Source organism: Callorhinus ursinus, unplaced genomic scaffold (assembly GCF_003265705.2).
Source record: "Callorhinus ursinus isolate GAN/ISIS: 27379988/994484 unplaced genomic scaffold, GSC_fseal_2.0 scaffold5, whole genome shotgun sequence".
NCBI lineage: Eukaryota > Metazoa > Chordata > Mammalia > Carnivora > Otariidae > Callorhinus > Callorhinus ursinus.
The window spans coordinates 12,195,109-12,215,462 of record NW_027397067.1 but is presented as its reverse complement, the minus strand read 5'-3'; the positions used below and the strand labels follow the sequence as shown (position 1 = coordinate 12,215,462).

Sequence of the window (20,354 nt, the reverse complement as noted above, 5' to 3'; positions counted from 1 at the left end):
ATGACTGGTTACTGAGAGTGAGCGTGAAAGGAACGGAAGAGCCTAGGAAGAATTCATGGTCTGAAGACTCTAAGACCAGGGGAAAGAAGTAATGTTGATAACAATAGGAAAGTTTTGCTAGTTCTACCAGATTCTGGCATAGGGTGAGGAGGGGAGGGAACAAAGAATAAATGTTCAGCAAGCACTTGCTATGTGCTCCATAGTTACTCCCCTTTATCGAAATTCATAAGGGCTTCAGGGGAAATCATTCTATAAAACAAATAAAAGAAGAATTTCTCTGCTTGAAGGAAGTTGGGCAAGTCTTGAGTTCTACATGATTCCCTCTTGACTCTGTGGTTCCATGGTCGGCTCTGAGAACCCCTGGCATTTCTCATGAACATGATTGATCAATTCTAACCAAACATGTTGAGTTTGAGGAGATGGCAAACTACTCAAATGTGAGACGTTTTATTGTGAGTTGTAAATCCAAGAATTGAGGGCTTAAAATAGTTAATGTGGGTCCAAATGGAGAGCTACTTACTGGCTCTTCATGCATTGAACATATATTCAATAAATGCTCAAATAAATACATTTCTCAAGAAAGACTTGTGTGGCCATGTTTTTGGGAACTGGAGTTGTGATATTGACATGAGATATTGAATATTTAAAGAGACAAAGCTCTTTTGCATATGACACAGTCAATGGGTTGAATATTTCTCCGTCCTCATCCAACGAATCACTTATTCCCAGGTTGTAGTATAATGAAGAATAGTTTGCCATGGGAGGAAGAACAATTATCATAGAAAAATTGCATTTCCCTCATGAAAATGGAATTTTGAGAGTTTGGCCTACAGGTTTCATAGAAAGAGATGCTATCCATAAAATTCACATCTTCCATTTCCCAGACCAATGTATTTGTTATCTTAAGGCCCAGACAGAAACACGAACTCTTACTGAAGAGTATCAGTAAGTGCCCCTTACCCCATTTTGTTTCTGATTGACTGAAAGTTCAGGAATAACAGCAGCATGTATTAGTTACATTTGTAGAGTGTATGAATTTCCTTTGTAAATGACCTTAATAGACTGCCTTAGAGGATGGAAATCCTTGTTGTTTAGTTTTAATCTTGATGCTGGGAAGCAAATTTGCAATTGCTGATGGATACTGTCCTTAAGTTCAATCATCAGCAGATGTTAAATAAACTACAAAAACATCATTTGGCTGAGGCAACCTGTTAGCCATGGGGATTATCAGATTAAAAATGGAAGTGCACTCATTACTGAATCAACATTATGTGTCAACAGTACTTTCTGGGTCATGCATAATAAATATGAATATCATCTTGGATGAAAAAAATTACTGGCTTTACGCAACACGTAATGTTGAGAAAAAGTTTTGACTTTCATTCTTAATCCTGTTCGTAATCTTTGCTAGGGAGAATAATGTTATATCAGTGCTTTTCTAGTCCTATGAAGAGGCAATGTTGCTGTAATTCAACAGAACTGAGTCAGTTCTTAAAATAGAGATGTTTGTAGAACAGAGAAGAACAATTCATCAACCTTAATGGAAGTATCCAGTGAGAATATCCAGCTCCCCTTGTTCCAAATTTATGTTCATAAAACAACCTCTGCTTTTATAATTTGTTTTCCCGGAGAGATTTATCTACTAAGATTGGGTTTGCAAATAGTCTCCATTTGTAAGTCAGGTATGTGTGTCTTTGTAAACTACTGAATTTATATATGGTTGATGAAGTTGTCTTTTGTAAGTTTACTTAGCCCTAGTGTTCCCTTTTAGCTTGATGGATAATGGGTGTCCTTAAAAAGTTTGAATTTGGGGCTCTGCAATCCTAAGGCCAAAGCCTGGAATTATACCATTCTACTGAGGAGTAAAGACCAGAAGGTCTATTTTTCTGACATTGTAAAATCTTGTCAGCACTATTTGTCTTATTTTTGTCTATTGAAATAAGAAGATGTCTGTATATGACATTTCTAATGTAAATCAGAATTGAAGAATTTTCTCATTCTTTGTGCCTGCTGAGTTGTAAATCCTTTATGGATCTATGGTAGACGGTCCCATTGCTGGCCCAGCCTCTTGGTGTTTATGTCCACATGTGGTCCCTCTCATGTTGACCATGGGTTTGGCCCCACTTGATTTGCGTTGGCCAATAGAACGTTACCAAGTGAGATGTAAGCAGAACGTTTATAAATGTTTGAACAATGGGTATCGTTCACTTGGAAAGCTACCTTTTGGAAGCCAGTTGCTATGCCATAGGAAAGCTTATGCTAGATTTGAATAGTGATAGCCAATTAGAAGTAACCAGAGGCCCTGGAGGATGAAAGGACATTTTAGAAATTCCAGCCCCAGCCATGGCCTCAGCTGCCAGTGCTGTGTGAAAGACCTCAGCTCCATCTTGTGAAGCAGAAGATAAACCCAGAACAGCCCAGCTGAGTGTACAGAATTGTGATAAATAATACATCGTTATCCCTTCAAGCCAGTAACTGTTGTTGAGTGGTTTGCTGCACAGTGGTAGATGAATGAAACAGGGTTCTTTGGCCATAGCTATAGACCCCTTTATCTTAAATAGATCAGTGTTAAATATTCAAAGGAAATGACATCCGGTTTCTGGGGATAGCTTACTGAGTAGTACTTATCCAAAGTCCCTTAAGCCCATTTTTTTTTTTTAACCTTTCCATACTTGAATGGTATTATACTGCCATCTGGTGGCAAAGACTAATTGTTCTGGATGTTTCATGGAATCTGGTGAGTTGAGCCAGTAGCATTTGTGAAACTGTTAAAATATGAAAATGCACACATAAGCACAGAGAACTCCGGGGTCCAAAATGAACAAGGAAAACCATTTTGTGAAGTGAAAGGGCTGAAAATGACCGAGTGCATGCCCCGTGCAAGAAGGCTGTGGTCAACCAGCTGCTCTTAGCTCCCAATCTCTCTAGAACTGCTGTGGACTGTAGGCCAATATGATGCCATGGCAAGCAGGCTAACTTTCATCACTTTTCTCCTAGGCTAGGAAAGAGAAGGGCTGGTACTCAGAGGTGAATACTGCCTGCTTCTTTCTTCATCATGTGAGTATGAAGTGAAACGTTCCTCAGCCCTCTTAGGGATTTGCTAAACCTTTTTGATGTGGGCAGAGACTGCCGTGAGTGGGGTGGAGAGTGGGTAGGCAGTGGAAAATGAGAGAGTTTTCAGGTGCTGACTTCCTTTGATATCACCGGGCCGGCTTTGCAGTCATCAGCAGGAACCCATACTATCAGGAAGCACAGCAGAGAAGCCTGCTGCGGAATGACTCAGCAAGCATGGCCACCTGGCTCAACCCTCCTCACGCGGCCATGGGCTCTCTCCCCTTTAACTGAGATAGTCTAGGTTTGTGTCTAGGGTTCTGTCATTAGGAATACCCTTTCTTTTTGCTCATTGATTGAAGGGGCTACTCAAATACTTCTGGGGCTTGGAAGGATACACTGTGTCAGAACTGCAAATTTCTTTCTAGAGTTAATTTTTTTTTTGTCAAAGAAAAATAAGTAATTATATTTTTGTTGGGTATTTACCACCAAGATACATCAGCACAACAGCTATTGTAATAAGTAGTGGGTGTTTATTTACACTCATGCTAAGTCTAGAGAAGAAAAAAAAAAACTTTCTTCCAAGTAAAATGATTTTATCTGAACTTAGGATGTTGAAGGAAACACAGTTCTTATTTTATCTTTTCAAGTTGAAGTAAATTTCTCTTAACATAATATATGTTACAATAATAGCATCTAGTTAAGATTTCATTATGACATTTCAGTTCAATATAATACACAATCCCTGCCATGTTTTTATAAAACATTACTCGGTATGAGATATTCACATTAACTACAATTGCTGAAATGACTGATGTTTAAATCTAGCGACAGTTTCTATCATTATTAAACTTCATTATAAAATAAAGTATGTGGGTGGAATTGTGGCTTGATGCTTTTGTAATTTGCTCTCTACCTTTTCAATGTACTTTTCAGTTACATCAACTGAGTCATTTCATCTCGTAGACCTAAAGATGAAGGAAAAGAACAAAAACATGGCCATTAACGGAAGCAGTGCAAATGTGCATAGTTAATGGAAACCATTTTGACATTTTGTATTTGATTCCATGGCGTACCTACTCAAACAATTTCAATGGCGTATTAGAACAAAATGCTACATTGTGCTCTTCACTAAGAATGCAAGTAATAGACTTCAAAAATTACCTTTTCACTGAAAGTATTATCTACTGGAAATGAAGAAATGTTTTACATTATGAGAGGCTAATAGCAGCAAGAGGAAGCGGTGGGCTGGCATGGTAACTCAGGCAGGGGAGGGATTTGACTCTTTACTCTCCAAAATGCATTCTTTCATTTGATAAACACAACAACAATATTCTTCAAATTCGAGGGTTCTAGTTTTTTACATCTGTTGACTGCATTGTTACTAATCCAAGTGAAGGCTTGTGCTGGTTAAGATGGAGCCCAGATCTCGACTTGCTAAGGCACAGTGACTGCTTTGGAATATGTTAATTTTGATTCTGAGATGCAGACTTGTAAAAATAAAGTTGAAAAATATCTGACTGAAAGAAAAATAGCTCCTTGGCCTTCCATTGTACATACTAATGGGCAGCTTATTTATTGAGAACAAATATAGTTCCTGTGGATTTTATTAAAGATGTGATTTATAGGAGAATTTTGATATAGAACAAGAATGAAGATGCCAACACATTAAGGAAGTAGTCCCAGTTTTAGGAAGTATACACACACTCTATCTTTCATTAAAGTACTTTCTCACATAGGAATACCTTATCTGATTTTCCTAACAACTTTGTGAAACAAGCATGATTTCCTTCAGTTTCTTCCCGTGAAAACACACTCAGAGAAAATAGGTGGTTTGCACAAGTTTACGCAACTAATAAGAGGCATTTCCAGGGAATGAACCTGCCTCTTGAATCTGAAGAAAACATGGAGGTGGGGAGAAAAAAACGGGAAATAAATCAGTGCTATAAGACCAAGTGTAAGAAGGCTTTTAGTCAGGGCTGGCCGGGTTTTAACTCTGGATGTTGACACTGATTTAGGGTGGAAGCAAGGCTGGTCGAAGAGATGTCAGTGATAAAACTGGATGATGGTTTTGTTTTCAGCAATATGGATAACATAAATTAACCAGGTACTAAGTGACTTGATATCTGACTGTAGGTTCCAGCAGAACGAAACATCCAGATCTGGCTTCCTGTATACCTAGCCCCTACCCTGCAGCCGACTGTACTGATAGGATAACACACACTGCCCATGGTTGACAAAAGCCCAATGCTGACCTCAGTGAATCTCCGCTCTGGTGTCTTGGCAATTTGATGGAAAAGGGAGAGGTAGAATCTAGGTCAGAACTACAGGGAAACCCAAAGACCTACTTCTGTAAAAGATAGGCTTTGAGGAGAGAAGGCAAAAGAGAGGAAGCCTGTTGCAACATCCCTTTCAATACCTTCTATTCTCTCTGTGTATTTTTGCAAGGCGGCTGGCAGCACAAGTTTCTAGCTCTTCGTCCACTGCAGGCATCAAATGGACACCAACAATTCAGAGCGTCTCATGGTCCTGTTGCTCAAGATGGGGCCTTCTATGAAAATTTACCCCCCTCGTTGCTTGTCCAGTAGTTATAGATTGGTTGGAAGCCTTTCCTTACGTAAAGGTTAATAAGAGGCCTGAATACCAAAAAATATCAATTTCTGTGTTATTTGAGAGAAGAAAAATGATAAAGGTCTACAAACACCCAGGTCACCAAAAAAATTTTTATTTATTTTTTTAAGATTTATTTATTTATTTTAGAGAGACACAGAGAGAGAGAGTGAGAATGAGTCAGGGGAGGGGCAGAGGGAGAGAATCCCAAGCAGACTCCATGCTGAGTGCAATCTGATGTGGGGCTAGGTCCCATGACCCTGAAATCAGGACCAGCCAAAACCAAGAGTTGGACACTTACTCAACTGAGCCACCCAGGCACCCCAACCAAAAAAAAAAAAAAAACATTTTAATATGAAAATAAAAATTAGTCAATTCACTGGTTGTGCTGGTCTTAAACATAAATCAATTCTTGTTGTCCTGGCCAATTCCTCAGACAATTGAAACAATTATGTGTGTGTGTGCGTGTGTGTGTGTGTGTGTGTCTTGGGGAAAGAGATGCATAGTGTGAAAACTTTTTCTTTAAAACTAGCTCCTTCCTTGGCATGGAAAACTTATTCTTCTAGAGCACTCGTCAGACTCCTTCATGTTGGAAGAGGGCATATGATAATAAGCATCACCGTGCAGAGTATACAGCCCCCAGTTGAGGTTTCTTTTTTAAATATCTCCATTTGAGATTAAATATGTCAACAACTAGTGCATTTCTCCTAGTTGAGAACGCATAGTGTTATTTCCTCAGCTCGAATTCATCTCTGCAGATTCTGTTTTTAAAGTGGACACTTCTTCAGTTCGGAGGTAAAGTTCCTATCTCCAGAGAGGGCAGGCTCTAGTTTCTCTATGAAGAAGCAATCACCACATTTTCTGGTTGAGGAATTTCTAAAGACCAATTTCCATATAAGAACATCTGCCAGCAGCTGAATTGCTAGTGCTCGTGGGCAAGCAGGGGACTCGTCTTTAGCCATTTCGATAAGTGGTTTGTCACAGAGGCATTGTGGGGTGTGGGGACTAAGCCAGGGCAGGGCAGTGGTGCTGTCCAGGGAGGGCAAACATAGTGAATTACAAAGGATCAGGAGAACAGTGGGAGATGTCCCCTGGATATGTTGGGGGTGGAGGATGGAAAGTCCGTGCTCAGGGTGGTCTTCAGAAGCTCAGTCCCAAGCACATTAGATAACAGGCAAGGGGGCAGAGACTGAGTAAGGGTTGGGATGGGGCTTTCGGGACACTCAGGGGCTGGACTCTCATTGGCTCACTGTCAGAAAAATACTAAGCCTCAGGTCCTGGTGGGGCTGGACTGATGGGACTTTCTCAGGCTAGTAGACTGTGGGCAGTCAACACAGTTGACTGTTTTGTAGAATGGGAACCGTGGAAACATGGAAGGTTGTTGGGCTCCCATAGATGGTTAGGGAATTGGTTGGGACAGATTTTTGGTAGGATTTTGACTTGATGGACACTGTTTAAAAGGACAACTATAAGGTTTTGAGAGAGTTCTCTTCTGGAACAATTCAGGTGCTGGAGCTACAAAAGGGATGTCTGGACCTCAGGTGCCCCAAGTGCAGGGAACAAGTTTTGCTGATTCCTGGGAGGAGGGGGCACTTGCTGCCTGCCTGTTGCCAGGTAGACAGGTGTGTAGGCAGAGACAAGTGACCTATTAAAGCATATGCTTCTTTGTGGAAGCTGACAGTAATAATTCTCGTGATAGTTGTTATTCAATAAACACATACACACATTTTGGTTGTTCACATAAGGTATTTATGCCAAGAATGTGTGCCATGGTGCATCTACGACTTACATTCGGACCACTACCTATTAAGACACTGAAGTGTTCTCCAAAATGAGAAACAGCAATTTTCCTGAGAGAAACAAGAAAAAAATAAACTCTAGAAAAATCTGCCATTGGATTTCAGAGATTTCTGTCTAAAACTGTTTAGTTCTCATCAAGCAGTACTTTAAAGTATAAACTGTTGTTACTTAAACCAATAAGCCATGTCTTCAGCTCTAGGCATAGGCATTGGAAACTATATACAATGAAGAAAAAACTGGAAAAAGGATGATCACCTGATGTGAGAGTAAAGACAGACAATGATGCCAGGTGGTGCCTTGGAGCATAATAACCAGAACAGTATGTCAAAGCACAGCAATCAATACCAAAGAAAAATCAACACATATTCAACATCGTCCTTACAGTGTTAAGCTGATTATCCACTTCAAGTAATTGAGGCAGTAAGATGAATGTGCTCAGCAGCCTTTATTTTTCTGTTTTAGAATGCAGAGCTAGGTATAAAGGTTAACTGGTGTCTTATATTGCTTTTCGTTCCTTACCTCAGTCATAGATTTCCAAGGAGAGAGGTACCTTTTCCAAAGACCGAGTAATGCCTGCATAGTTTCTATTATTTTAAAACCATGCTATCAGTGTAAAAGAATGTAAAAAGAGCAATTTAGGATGTTTTCAGTTATATACACATATACATAAATACATATAGACAAGCCTGAAACATACAGGCAAGCTCATATCCATACACTAATACACAGCATTTATATCACTTGAAGGCTTCAGGTGCGTGAATTTCGGGTGCATGAAACTTCAAACAGACCCTTTTAGAACAGATATCTCCACTTTTAAGGAGGAATCCTCATCTGTATGGACAGGAGACTTGCACTCCACTTGCTGAGCTAAAAAATGGGCTTGGATAACTCCACACTGAGGACATTTCCAGGTCTCCATCCGGATTGGAGAAAGTTCTTTTTAACCTTTCTTTTTTTTTATTTTAAAGATTTTATTTATTTCCTTGTCAGAGAGCGAGAGAGAGCACAAGCAGGGGGGAGCTGCAGGCGGAGGGAGAAGCAGGCTCCCCACTGAGCAAGGAGTTCGATGCAGGACTCCATCCCAGGACCCCGGGATCATGACCTGAGCCAAAAGCAGATGCTCAACCAACTGAGATAGGCAGGCGTCCCCCACGACTTTCACCTTTCAAGACAATATGGTTGTCCTCACTGGTGAAACATTCTGTTACTTTATCACTCTGTTTCATCATTATTAATGCTTAAAATCCCTAATGTGTTAGCTTGTGAACTCTGTTGTTTCTTACTTGCTGGGGAAGCACCCTTCATGAAGGAATATCATGATAACACGATTGTCTCGACTTCCTATTCACAAACCTGAAGTTCTCAGTCCTTTAACCCCCCATAGAAAATCCCTTCACATCCCTTCATTTTCAAGATTTTAATCTGAATCTTTTCTAAGCCCACATACGTGTCTTAAGTCCACATATCTTATTTATACCTCCTCAACAGACCAATACCCTGAGAATGGCCAACTTCTCGTTCTTTTGAACATCTCATAATAATTCTTCTGTAGCACATGTCAAGCACAGCATAGAGGTTAATAGCATAGCCTCCGTAGTCAGCAGACCTGAATTTGAATCCTAGTTTTGTTTTTGTACAAGTTGTATAACATGTCTAAGCTGTATTTCCTCCCTTTGTGCAGATGAATCATTCAAGTCAAGGTACGTGATAAGCGTTCCATAAAAATTAGCTTTCATAATTACCGCATTTGTATTGTATTTCTGTACTGCATAGATTTCCTTATGTATAAATGCTTTATATATGGGTGTTTCCAAGCAGAACCCCAAATGTGCATGTTATAGGGGATCAGACACACAACCAGGCTTATTAAGAGGGCTGTGGGGCCGGCAAAGCAAGCATCTATTTTTATGAGGATTCTAGGAGATTCGAGGGAAGGAATGTACCTATGGGTGGATGAAAGTCAAGGAAGCAATTTTTAAGCATGCTTTTTCTCAAATGATCCTTCAGTCCAGATCCCCAAGGTTTCTGTCTGAGACGTGGGATAAATGAGTTCCATTTAATAGCGTATAAAAATAATAGGAGTGTGTCAAGAAAATCTCTAAAATATACTGAAGGCAAATGTCAACATGATTTTGTGCCTCAGGCGACAGACTGTGATGTTATTGGGCTGAGAATATTTTTTCATCTGTTTTAGTGAAGTGACTATCGAAGCATTCACAGCACAAGTAGAGCAAAGAGGGCTCTCTATGGCATAGAATTGGCCATGGGAAGAGGGGAAAGCCACAGTCATCTCTGGGACCCAAGGACCTTGGGTGCTGGACCCCACTTCCTATGCGGTGGTATTAGTAAATAGGAGAGACTTGAACAGAACTCACAAGGCCACAATAAAGTATGCATGAGGAGCAAACCATAGTTTCCAGAAGAACTCGATGTGCCAGCACAGTTTTGATACCATAGCAGAACCTGAGAATTTCCTGAATTTGTTGGGTGAGTTTAAGATAGAATGGGATTACCATATTCTGCAGAAGGATGTTCATCTGGAAAAGGACTGTCATTGTGATGCTACTGTATAGCCTGAGCTGATGAAGCATGAAACAGAGTGGATTAAAACATTTTCCTCACAACTCCCTTGTAGATCCTTGAGGGCAGAGCCTTACTCATCTGTATTAGTCTGCTCAGTTTATTATAAATGACTGTAATAGAATCCCACAGATTGAACAGCTCAAAAACAGAATTTTATTTTCTCACAGTTCTGAAGGCTGGAAGTCCAAGATCAAGGTCCTGGCAGGGTGGGTTTCTGGTGAGAAATTTCTTTTTGGCTTGCAGATGGCCACCTTCTCCCCCTGTCCTCACATTGCTCTTCCTCCCTGAGTATGCACTTCTGGTGACTCTTTCACTTCTTATAAGGACTTCTTATATAGGACTTTTACCAGTCTTACTGGATTAGGGCTCCACCCTTATAACCTCATTTGACCTTAATTACCTTCTTAAGAGGCTTATCTCCAAACACAGTCCCATTGGGTTTAGGGCTTCAGCATAGGACTTTTGTTGGTGGGGGGTGGGGTGGGGTGGGGGAGGCGGGGGGTGGTACACAGTTGAGTCCATAATCTTCTGCCCTATGGTCCATCAAAATTCATGTCCCTCAGAGTGCATGGGTGGCTCAGTCAGTTAAGCATCTGACTCTTGATGTCAGCTCAGGTCTTGATCTCAGGGTTGTGAGTTCAAGCCCTGCATTGGGCTCCATACTGGGCATGGCGCCTACTTAAAAAAAAAAGAGAGAGAGAAAAAACTCATGTCTCTCTCATATGAATAATACATTTACTTTATCCCAACAGCCCTTAAGTCTTACTACATTCCAGCATTAACTTTAAAGTCCAGAGTCATATTTAAATATCATCTAAATTCAGTCTGGATGAAACCTGAAGTATGATTCATCTTGAGGCAAAATTCTTCTCTGGCTGTACACCGGTGAAGCCAGAGAAGTACTTCCAAAATACAATGGTGGGATGGGCATAGGATAGACAGGCTCATTCCAAAAGGGAGAAATTGGAAATAAGAAAGAGATGATGGGCATCAAGGAGGTCTAAAATCCAGCAAGGCAAATTCCATTAGATCCTAGACCTTAAGAATAATCCCCCTCCATGCCCTGCTCTCCAGGCCCACTGGAGTGGTGGTCTTGCCTTCTAGAGCCACTGTGGCAGTGACCTTGCCCTTTTGGTCATGGGTTGCAGCCTTGTCCAAGAGGCCTTTGTTGGGGGTACGATAGGCCCTTGCCTGCTGAATCCAAGGAGGTGGCCCTACCCTCTGAAACTGAGGAGGAAATAGCCTTCCCTGGAGGCCAGTGTACTCTGGGCCTGTGGTGCCATTGGTAGCCCTGCTCATCCCTGAATCACCTTGGGGTCATTATTCTCTTTTTTTGAAGGATGCAGTATGCTTGTAGCTGGATAGCTCTATTGTCCCATCCTGTAGAACCCTAGCAGTCCAAAAGCCTTTCTGTTCCCTTAGTCCAAATGGGCAGTGTCTCTGCTAGGAAAATCTCACCTGTTTCTGGCTTTTGCTGAGATGACTGATTAAATCCATAGGTAATTTCTTGATGGAGTGCTTGTCCGGCTGCACCTTTGGTGTTCTCTTCAGAACATGCTTTCTCATTTTTTGGAATATGGATAGGCTGAGAATTTTCCAAGTCTTCAAGTTCTTGTTCCTTTTTGTTTAATAATTCCTTCAATTTATCTCTCTCCTCTCACAACTTACTCTAAACAGTTAGCAGGAGCTAGGCCATGCCTCTAACACTACTCTTTGAAATCTCCTCTGCTAAAAATCCAGGTTGTTACTCATAAATTCTACCTTTCACAAAACACTAGAACACAACTCAGCCAGTTTCCAGCAACATGTTTCTCATTTTTGTCAGAAACCCCATCAGAAACACCTTAAAAGTTCATTTTCCTATTAACAGTCTCTTAGAGCAATGTAGGCTTTTCCCAACATGTACCTCAAAACCCTTCCAGTCTGTGCCTATTACTTAGTTTCCAAATCACTTCCATATTTTTAGATATTTGCTATGTCAGCACCCTACTTCTTGGTATCAAAATCTGTCTTAGCCTGCTTGGGTTATCATAACAGAATACCAAAGACTGGGTAGCTTTAATAATGGAAATTTATTTTCTCACAGTTCTGGAGGCTGGAAGTCCAAGATCTGATGAAACCGGGTCTGATGAGAACTTTTTCTTCCTGGCTTACCGATGGCTACCACTCACTGTGCCCTCAGGACCTTTATGCATGTGCACTCCTGGTTTTTCTTCTCTTTTTATAAGGACATCAATCCTTTTGGATTAAGGCCCCACCCTTGCGACTTCATTTAACCTCAGTTACCTCCTTAAAGACACTATCTCCCGATAAAGTTACTCTGGTGTTAGGGCTTCAACATAAGGATTTTTTTGGGGGGGCATATTTAGTCCATAACATAATTTTTATTTTATTAATCACACATTCACTGCAGGGGATACATCTTTATTAATAAGCCTGGCTTGCTACAGCAGACCATCAGAAGAAATGGAGTGGGGGCTGAACATTGAAAGTATGAAGATTAAATTGGTCTAAAATAATCCTGGACCCAGCATATTAGAACTCCATCAGTTCTCACCAGAAAAGTCACCCCTATACAGCCAAACCTGAATGCACAAGATGTTTATGAAATCCTTAGGAGATGAAATATTGGGAGCATTTCACTCTTTTATTTTTTTTATTTTTTATTTTTTTAAAGATTTTATTTATTTATTTGACAGAGAGAGACACAGTGAGAGAGGGAACACAAGCAGGGGGAGTGGGAGAGGGAGAAGCAGGCTTCCTGCGGAGCAGGGAGCCCAATGCAGGGCTGGATCATGACCTGAGCCGAAGGCAGTTGCTTAATGACTGAGCCACCCAGGCGACCCGAGCATTTCACTCCTTTAGTGAGCTAATTGAGAAAGGTGGTAAGAAGGAACAAAATTAAGGTATCTGTGACTTAAGACAAAGAGTATGAGAAAGTGCAGACTCTAGAAGACCCCAGAAAGATTTACCTAGGCATGTGGTTCTAATACTTAATAAATCACACATCAGCCACAGGACAACAAAAAACAGAGAGTGCTGAAAAGTATCAGAAAAGCTGATATGAAATGTAACTTGGTACCCATTGATTTTGATATAATTTTTTTATATCCTGGAAAGGTTAACTCTACTTGGTGAATGTATTTTAAATAATCCAAAAGTGGAAAAGCTAGTAGATACCATTTCTTAACATTTAGTATCTGGCTCTTGAGTCACCCCTGCGCAGGCTTGTTGCGGAGACGTAGCCAGACGCAGTCCCTACCCACCGTCATCTGTAGTGCTTGCAGCTCTTCTCCTTTAAGATGCCTGAGGAAGTGCACCATGGAGAGGAGGAGGTGGAGACTTTTGCCTTCCAGGCAGAAATTGCCCAACTCATGTCCCTCATCAACAATACCTTCTATTCTAACAAGGAAATTTTCCTTCGGGAGTTAATCAGTAATGCTTCTGATGCCTTGGACAAGATTCGCTATGACAGCCTGACAGACCCTTCCAAGTTGGACAGTGGTAAAGAGCTGAAAATTGACATCATCCCCAACCCCCAGGAACACACCCTGACTCTAGTGACACAGGCATTGGCATGACCAAAGCCGATCTCATAAATAATTTGGGAACCATTGCCAAGTCTGGAACTAAAGCATTCATGGAGGTTCTTCAGGCTGGTGCAGACATCTCCATGATCGGACAGTTTGGCGTTGGCTTTTATTCTGCCTACCTGGCGGCAGAGAAGGTGGTGGTTATCACAAAGCACAATGATGATGAGCAGTATGCCTGGGAGTCTTCTGCTGGGGGCTCCTTCACTGTACGTGCAGACCATGGTGAGCCCATTGGCCGGGGTACTAAAGTCATTCTCCATCTTAAAGAAGACCAGACAGAGTATTTAGAGGAGAGACGTGTCAAAGAAGTGGTGAAGAAGCATTCGCAGTTCATAGGTTATCCCATCACCCTTTCTTTGGAAAAGGAATGAGAGAAAGAAATCATTGATGATGAGGCAGAGGAGGAGGAAGGGGAGAAAGAGGAAGAAGATAAAGATGATGAGGAGAAGCCCAGGATTGAAGATGTGGGCTCAGATGAGGAGGATGATAGTGGGAAGGACAAGAAAAAGAAAACAAAGAAGATTAAGGAGAAATACATAGATCAGGAAGAACTGAACAAGACCAGGCCCATTTGGACCAGAAACCCTGAGGACATTACCCAGGAGGAATATGGAGAGTTTTAAAAGAGTCTTACTAATGACTGGGAAGACCACTTGGCAGTCAAGCATTTCTCTGTAGAAGGTCAGCTGGAATTCGGGGCATTGCTGTTTATCCCCCGTCGGGCCCCTTTTGACCTCTTTGAGAACAAGAAGAAAAAGAACAACATCAAACTCTACGTTCGCCGTGTGTTCATCACGGACAGCTGTGATGAACTGATACCAGAGTATCTCAACTTCCTCCGTGGTGTGGTTGACTCCGAGGACCTGCCCTTGAATATCTCCCGAGAAATGCTCCAGCAGAGCAAAATCTTGAAGGTCATTCGCAAAAATATTGTGAAGAAGTGCCTTGAGCTCTTCTCTGAACTGGCAGAAGACAAGGAGAACTATAAGAAATTCTATGAGGCGTTCTCTAAAAACCTAAAGCTTGGAATCCATGAGGACTCTACCAACTGGCGCCGCCTTTCTGAGCTGCTGTGTTTCCACACTTCCCAGTCTGGGGATGAGATGACTTCTCTTTCAGAATATGTGTCCCGCATGAAAGAGACCCAGAAGTCCATCTATTACATCACTGGTGAGAGCAAGGAGCAGGTTGCCAACTCCGCTTTTGTGGAGCGAGTGCGGAAGCGGGGCTTCGAGGTAGTGTATATGACGGAGCCTATCGACGAGTACTGCGTGCAGCAGCTCAAGGAGTTTGACGGGAAGAGTCTGGTCTCGGTTACCAAGGAGGTCCTGGAGCTGCCTGAGGATGAAGAGGAGAAGAAAAAATGGAGGAGAGCAAGGCCAAGATCGAGAACCACTGCAAACTCATGAAAGAAATCTTGGATAAGAAGGTTGAGAAGGTGACAATCTCCAACAGGCTAGTGTCTTCACCCTGCTGCATTGTGACTAGCACCTATGGCTGGACGGCCAACATGGAGCGGATCATGAAAGCCCAGGCCCTTCAGGACAACTCTACGATGGGCTATATGATGGCCAAGAAGCACCTGGAGATCAACCCTGAGCACCCCATCGTGGAAACGCTGCGGCAGAAGGCTGAGGCGGACAAGAATGACAAGGCAGTCAAGGACCTGGTGGTGCTGCTGTTTGAAACAGCTCTGCTCTCCTCCGGCTTCTCACTCGAGGATCCCCAGACTCACTCCAACCACATCTACCGCATGATCAAGCTAGGCCTGGGCATTGATGAAGATGAAGTGACCGCAGAGGAACCCAGTGCTGCTCTTCCTGATGAGACCCCCCCCCCCGAGGGTGATGAGGACGCCTCTCGCATGGAAGAAGTAGATTAGTTCTACCTGCAGACCTTGTGCCCTCTGTATAGTGTCCCCATGGCTCCCCAACAGCACCGAGTGGCCCCGGTTCACCTGGTTCCCTCTGCTGATGTCTAGTGGTTTTCTCTTTTTTTTCTCCTGTCTTTGAGGCAGGAAAGAAGGCCCTCAAGCCCTATCCCTTCCGATATTTGACGGGGTTTGGATATGTATTGTGGGTGTTTTTTTATGTTTATTTTGTTCTGAGATTAAAGTATGCAAAATAAAGAAGGTACAGTTTTATATAAAAAAAATTTAGTGTCTGGTTTATTGGGTATTAATTAGGGTATAACCACATTATAAACAATTATACAATCTTTAAAAATGATGATTATACATTAGTGCTTATGTAGAAAGTATTGCGTTGTCACATTAAGGGAGACAATACAGAATTAAATATATATATGTATATATATATCACATGTTTTTGGTTATATATCTATATATACACACACACATTTATACAATGTTTATATAAATGTGTGTATAATGTTCATATAAATATATATGAATATATACCAATTTATATGTAAACTTATAAGTATATATAATTTTACATAGATGTTATATATAAATATACAGTGTATATACAGTGTATATATGTTTTTAAATATCTATACATAAAAAGCAGCTATGTTATATAGCTGAGAAAAGCTTGAAAAGTGCATGCCAAAATTAAGAATGATTATCTTTAGGTGGTGAGACTAGGAATATTTTTAAAAACATATTTTCTTTCTTTTTCAACATTGTGAAACATGAGCATGTATTGTAAGTGCAATAAAAATGAGATAAAATTCTTTATCCTTCAAAAAACATATACTGCTAACATAACATATACCCTATCGGCTAGTTGTATGGATGTTATCCCTGCCTGGGAGAGAGCCCACTTGTCACACCCTCAATTGTTGGGATCATATTTTGCCCATTTTTGCGTTTCTCCCATGCAAACTGACGGTGCCTGTCGTTTTGTTGAATGAATGATACCCTCAGGTATTTTTCTGCCGTCAGGAGCCTTCTCCTCCTTCCTGCTGTCCCTACTTGTACTCCGTGCCCAGATTTCTGCAATGGGCTCTAATATTCTTACAACTTGTTTCCCTTTCTCCTCCTACTTGGGCGGCTTGCGTTGTTTCTTGAATGAGTCACTGAAACTGATTGAATCTCCGTTTCTTAATTTTTTAAAAAATAAAAAAGTGGGAAAGGGGTAAAGTGCTCGAGAGACATTAGAAGGAAGAACAAGGGGATTCTACTTATTTCCCTATGAAACGGTAACACTCGGTGCCGTGCACGCACACCTCCTTGGAAAAGCTGTTAAAGATTGCAAATCAAAGGGAAAGAAAATGAATCATTTCCATGCCTATGGGACAGGAGAGAAGTTAAAGATAAGTAAAAGATAGTCTCTGAAGAAAAGACATAAAGTAAATCAAGATTAAAAACTGTGCTTTTTTGTTCCCGGTCTTCACAGAATCCACTCCCCGTTCCTTTATCCGGCTATAATGTGGCACAGGCACTCTGGAATGCTATGAGGTGGGAGACAAGAATATGAACAATGAGCTGAATTTTTTCTTGCCTCCTCTAAAATTGGTCTTCAGCAAAGTGAAAAGGAAGGTTTGATTGCTACATGTGAGCATCTCCCCAGAATTCAAACCAAGACTTAACTTCTCTCTAACAACATGAACCTGAAATGAAATAAATCACAGCTCACAGGAGACATTTTTGCTCCTCCTTTTAGAAAAAATAATATTATAATCTAGTTCATTGAAATTTGAGGGGCACTGGGGTGAGCATTAACTGTACACAGGTAACAAACGTTAGGGGCTTACATTTTCTGAAATTTTAGCCTCCCACCCCCGACCCTGTGTTGCCTGGAATCCGAGATTAGGAAAGACTACAGAGTTTGCTTTGGAGACTTTGGTGTGGTTGCTATGACAACAAACTTTAGGGCATTGTTGTCTACATGAAATCGCAAAATGACAGATGGCCCATTATGAAACTGTACATATTTGGAGATGAAAAGAAAATACATCACTCTCAAGTCCGTTCATTGTGTTGGTGTAAAAAACGTGGGGATATGATCACCGAGAGGGGTGAGAATGGGCGCCCGGAAAGGAAAGGTTAAAACAAAACTTTATTCGTCTTGAAACCATGTCCACTGACCTGTAGATTGCTTATGGATTGCTGCCTCTCCCCGCTCATATAAAGAATTCTATCTAATCAGGTATTTACTTGGCACCACTCAGGGCAACTTTGAAACTTTTTGTATTATGACTATAGTTAGGAGGCCAAAATGAAATAGGGTAAGGACAACAGGGTAAAACTCTCATGTAATGACCACTGGGAAAGTGTGGGTTCCTTCCCCTTGGGTGCTCTTGGCAGTAAGCTGGGTGATATAGAGGATCGAATGGCCCGAAAGTCTGGGTGTTTTTCCTTGTAGGTCTGTATCAGATATAACCTATTGGGGTTACAGGTCAAATGGAATAATATCAAACTTCAGACACATGATGTGAAGTTCTGAGCCAGGTCCTGAAAATCATCATTGCAGATCCAGGAGATGAGTTTAGGAACTTACTGTAAAAGGCTTAGCGATTTTGGCTAAGCTGGTAAGCTCAGTATGGGCAAACATTGATGTATCTGCCAAAGGATACTATTTATTACCCAAATCTTGATACCTAGTCAAGGAAAGTGATAGTCTTGTGATTCAGTGATCATTTTTCAGAATGCCTGCAGAGGTGTACTTACCTGTCTACTTTCTATCATCTATCTATCTATCTATCTATCTATCTATCTATCTATCTATCTATCTATTTGTCAATCTTCATTTATTTATAAATGACTGAAAATCCCTGATAATGAGTGTGGATCTTGAGTCATGCCATAGGCCACGTGTTAATGGAACTAGACACATTTGACCTGTTTTCAAATACAAAGGATGATGATGAAGAAGGGAATCCTCTGTGCTTCCAAAGGGGAATTTCCAGAAGAGATGTCTCAGCTCAATATTTTGAAAACTTTCTGAAAGCTTTCTCAAAACAGCATGCTGCCTTAAAAGGTAGTGAATTCCCTTTTATTAGAAGTTATTAAGCATTGGTGTTTGGTCTCATGGCAGGTATATTGTCAGAAGGACTTACTGATCAGATTGGAGCCTTGGCCAGATGGCTGCAAGGCCTCTTCCAGCTTTGAGATCTACTATTCTTCGGTTCCTGAGCTGGGCCTACCATGCTCATCAAACTCCTGAACCATCAAAGTCCTACATTCTTCAGGCCCAGATGCTTCTAGGCAGGGCCCACAAATCATTCACAAAATTGGATAGTGTAGTTGAGAAGGAGTGGATATAAGGACAAGACCAGCATGACTAGATTTATTCTTTTTGATGACTCTGTGGCATATTTTTAACCTTGGCCTCTGAGGATATAAAGTCAATACATTAACCCTGATGACACTACCTCTTTACAAAGATTCTTATTTAAGTAATAGAAACATAAGGCTTGTCAAAACGAGGAAATGAGGCCATTTCGCCTTTCTAAAGAGCTCCTGTAGTAAATCAAAACATATTATGTTGAATAACGCTTTCTCATATTTTAGCAGCATAACATTTATCAAGAAATAGTTTTGCTGGTTAGAATTTTTGTTGAATGTCATAAAATGTTATTAAAAAATCTTTAATCTTGGGGGATAGCTGTATGTGTATTGCTAATACACACACACACACACACACACAAATGTGTAAGTACTACTCATTTTTTGCATGTTGGCATGTTGTAAAATTCTGTTTTCTTTTCATTCCTAGATGTTGTAAATAAACTGGATCTGTACAGTAGGTTTTTGTCAGACTCCCAGAAAGACAATTTTATTTTATAGCACATCCTAGAGTGACAGCCAGAAACTGTTCTGCACCACCTCAGTACAAACAAAATTAGCTTTTCACAATATTTTTGCAGATGTTAAAGGTCATTAATAGAATGAAACCAGATGACTAAAGCAATACATTTGGAATGATTAGGTTGTATTTTTCTCTCTAGCTTAAAGACACAGAGTCCCATTTTCTCTGTTACTTGGCTACATTTCACTTTTTTTTTCAGTTATTTAATGGTTTCCAAAATCATAAAAGTAAAAGTGGTAAGATATGTATTTCTTGGCTGATGCCACCTTCCTTTTCTGACAGAGTTGGAATTTTATGAGGATGAAAATAGTATTAACTGTTCAAAAAACCACACTGTTTAACAATTGCCCTTGCTTTCTGTTTTTACTGAGGTCAAATTTTTGTTATGAGTCTTTTGAAATTCTCTTTCCAATTAAAAAGAGAAGAGATAATTAACTGGAAGAAATGCTACTAGATTTTTCTCTCAGAATAGAAAGGAGAGAGCTCCTTTTTTAAGTACCGGGACTTGATTAAGAGGTGCTGTGTGCTTTGTTAGGACAGACTGGGCATGCTGCCCCTCTTATACTGTTTTATTTGCAGCTCTGGGCCACAAGGAAGAAGCTACAGTTAACAAACTACAAGTGGGTATGATTATGACAGCAATACTTACAGATCAGCTGGAAATGCCTATACTTCTGGAATGATCCTGCCTTTTTTATTCAGCAAAGGATAAGTTGGGGAAAATTTTTCCATCATGTTAGTTAAACAAAACGCAACATGACTCACTCCATTTTTTAGTGAAAACGAGGTAGCAACAAAAACCTTGTCCTGGTTTCCCAGAATGCCTCGTGGATGTATGGTGCCTATTGAAGGGGTTGATGGGTTGCCCTCCTATCGGGGGCAGCGCAGCCCTTCCCTGCCTTCTTCCTTGCCCTCCCCAACACAGCAAACCACACAG

General features: G+C 40.9%; 1 pseudogene; it reads left to right on the top strand.

Annotated features, from left to right (window-relative positions):
- The first annotated feature begins 13,278 nt into the window (after positions 1–13,278).
- On the top strand, positions 13,279–15,730 carry LOC112823088 (heat shock protein HSP 90-beta pseudogene; annotated as a pseudogene).
- Positions 15,731–20,354: the final 4,624 nt, after the last annotated feature.